The 3,338-nt window shown below is 36.8% G+C and overlaps 1 long non-coding RNA gene across 1 annotated transcript in view; it reads right to left on the bottom strand.

The window, feature by feature from the left end:
* The window catches only part of LOC122812234, a 420,127-nt gene extending 417,740 nt beyond the window's left edge, over nt 1-2,387 (bottom strand). Inside the window, exon 1 of the long non-coding RNA XR_006366373.1 lies at nt 2,241-2,387. This is a non-coding gene — a long non-coding RNA (uncharacterized LOC122812234). The remainder of the gene's footprint in view (nt 1-2,240) is intronic.
* Between the last annotated feature and the right edge of the window lie 951 nt (nt 2,388-3,338).

Raw genomic sequence — 3,338 nt, 5'->3', positions numbered from 1 at the left:
GCCCATGATGCAACACCATCCAGCCACCAGAAAGTCACCAAAAAGTTTTTAAAAAAGTAAATAAATGCAATGCCTTACTCCAGTCACACAAACTTTCTAGCACGTGCTTAATTACCTAATTTACAGCAGTTGTGCACACTTCTAATTTTAGCTGCGGAAGTAACTATTCTTTGTTGCTTATAACCTGCAGTCTGTAAACAGTAGTAACGTTTTGCAAGAGTTTGTAATATGTTATGGCTGCAAGCCAGAATAAAGTTAAATGCAAAGTTGATGTAGAAAACAGGCAATTTCTTGACTGCTGTCTTAAGTAAAATGCCAGTCACCTGTACCTGTTGTTAACTCCTAACAACTTACTATGTTTTGAGGTGGCTCGTAGATGCATTAAGAATTCGTGTAGTGGCCCTCCCCACAAAAATATTGTGCACCACTGCTTTAGGTAATCGAATACCTAAAGCTCGACACTTAAACAGCGAAAGCTGTAAACCACGAAATGCCACTTCTGCAAATTTTTTCATAGGGAAAAAATTTGCTTGGCTGTTATCGGGAATCTGCCCTATTCTCCACTGTAGAGCATGTTGTGAATCTTGCCTGGTTTTTCATATAGGTTTTTTCTGTGGAATAAATATTACTGTCTGCTGGTGTTAACATGTGGTCAGTTTTCCTGCTGTAACTGTCTTCCATTTATATGCTCTCATCTACAGTACTTTACAATATTTCACCTGTCATCTTTCCCTTTGTTCATTCCTGCAATCCATCTATATGTTCCTATTCAATGCACACACTTCCCCTGAGTCTTTACTTTAAATGGCAATCCATGTACCCTTACAGATCATTTACAAAACTTACATAAAATGCATGGACTGGGATTCCACATTATTCTGCAGTGTATGCAATGTCCTGTACTGTGCTTGGGACATGTACATCAATATATGATAGACCCTCGTAATCATTGTGGCATTCCATGCAATCCCGCTATGCTAGTTTCCTCTATTGTAATGTACTTCACTGTCCATGTTACTTTACATGGTTTCCTGGTCAAAACACTGTTACCAGCCACAAAACCATGCTTGTTTATGTTTGAAAGCATTGCGTGGCATGAATAAGTAATTAGCGCTGCTGCTCACTGTGCAAAACGTAAGTTCCATGTGGGCTGTAAGCAAAGTCTACACAGAGTTTATTAAATTCTAGGGATTATCCTGACTCTCTGACATAGAAGGATAAATCCATAACTCTGATGCAGGTGTATTGAATCTGATTAACAGCCTGGGGGTGGACTTGTGTCAATGGTTACTGTTGGCACACCCATCCATAAGGTCCAGTTGACTTATAGCCACCATGCAAGTATAGGCTTCTACAAGATTAAAAGCAGCCAGAACTGGATACATGAATTTGATGTTGCTTAGCCCAGTAATTGAAGCCTTCATAACTGTATGTGTAATGGCTTTCCCTCTTTACTGAGCTCCTTAGGCTATTAGTTCAGATTGTTTGAAAAAGGGTTTGGCTGCAGAAAGGCTGATGGCCCATGAAGAGACACTGCACAAACAGCCTTTATACTTGTTTATATTATGATTCTCTTAGGCCAACACTCAAAAGAGTAAGTGGCAGCATATCACAAAGAGTAAACATATGGGCTTAGACTCATTGGAGGGGGATTGGTGACCCTCCAAAAAAAACTTTACAATTTGAAAACTAATTAAAAAAAAGAATAAACAAGTCTTGCAAAAATAAGATTAAGTATTGCATACATGTCTCATGTTAAACAGACACTACTTTTTTATTATTAACATTACTCTTGAAAATGTAAATTGTACTAATAAGTGATGAGGATAAACACTGCACAATATTTTCACAAAATAAGGTCGGTTTCACCATTATGATGAAATGGCAGCATTCATGTGCAAGTACTTAATTTGATATCTGATTCTCTACTTGATTTTGCTCTTATCTGACTGAATTACAGAATGCAGCTTTTATTTATAAATGTGACTTCCATCTGACTCTTACTAATACCTACAGCTAATAAAACAAATAATCCGGGTTAGTATTTAGCAGAAAAATGTAGTGGTTTAACTTTCCAACACACTGAATTAATCAAGCAGTAGTTTGCCTCTACAAGTTAGTCCCCAAAGCTTCCTACATCTCAATTACGAAAATCAGACAAATTACTAGAAAACTATATCTGCATGATGCATATAACATTTCTAACTAAAATCTCTGCTATTAAACACAAACTTGCTTACCATCACAACCAAATTTGCTTCCGTTAGTGGACAGATGAGAGATGGTCCTAGTTGTGAATCCTGGTTGGCAGGTACAGCTATAGCTTCCTATTACATTGTTACAGATGGAGTGATCACCACAGGTATCCTTATCCCGCTGGCACTCATCAATATCTGCATTTCACACAGCAAATAATCATATTAATTATATAGAAATATATGTCACTAGTACAGCTGTCAAACACATGATGACTTGCAATTTTCTCACTAATCAACATTAAAAATGGACAATAACTGCATTACTGACTCCTTCATGTGAAGAACTTGTTTGCATTAAAGTATGACTAAGAAGCATTCCCTTTCTTTAAAGCCATAAACAAGTATATGTAATTGTATTTCTAGAGAACTTGTTTTCTGGATAATATCATAGATAGTCTTAAAAATAAACCCTGTGATACAATAAAATCCTAACTACTCATTCTAACTGTCCAGTGCAGGTCATTCAATGAGTGCAATGATAAGAAAACATAATCTAAAGACAAGTATGGCAGCAATGAGACAGATCAAATACTAGTGCGATCAGAGCTGAACACACTAGTAATCTCCTTAAAGTCCCATGAATCAAGTTTGCAAAGGCTTGCTCTATATAAACACATGCACACTTCTGGCACCCATGTCCTCCCCCATCACACACACACACACACACACACACACACACACACACACACACACACACACACACACACACACACACACACTCTGAGATTTTAACATATGAATATGAAAAACACCTGTGACTGGTACAGGGGAATAACATATTCAGTTTGTGACTACTTTTGGCAGCAACATCAATGAGATGAAGGACATATTTTATAGGTTTTAGTCCAATGTAACATCAGATATTTTATTTTTTTACTAGAGCAGTACCTGATAAATGCAACTTTTTATAGGAATGGGAAGAACATTGGACAGCAACTTTGTGGGTATAAAATCCTTTCAGATACAAGCCCAGTCAGCAGTTTAATGACACTAACTAATTAAGATGTTTCCCATGGGGAAACTGTACTTTCTGTACTCATTTGTTTGAAACAAAACATTTATATCTAAAAATATGTACAA

This window comes from Protopterus annectens, chromosome 9.part0 (assembly GCF_019279795.1).
Source record: "Protopterus annectens isolate FY-2018-M chromosome 9.part0, PAN1.0, whole genome shotgun sequence".
In the NCBI taxonomy this organism is placed as follows: Eukaryota; Metazoa; Chordata; order Ceratodontiformes; family Protopteridae; genus Protopterus; species Protopterus annectens.
Note: the sequence above shows the minus strand (reverse complement) of the source record. Positions and strands in the feature narration are given on the sequence as shown.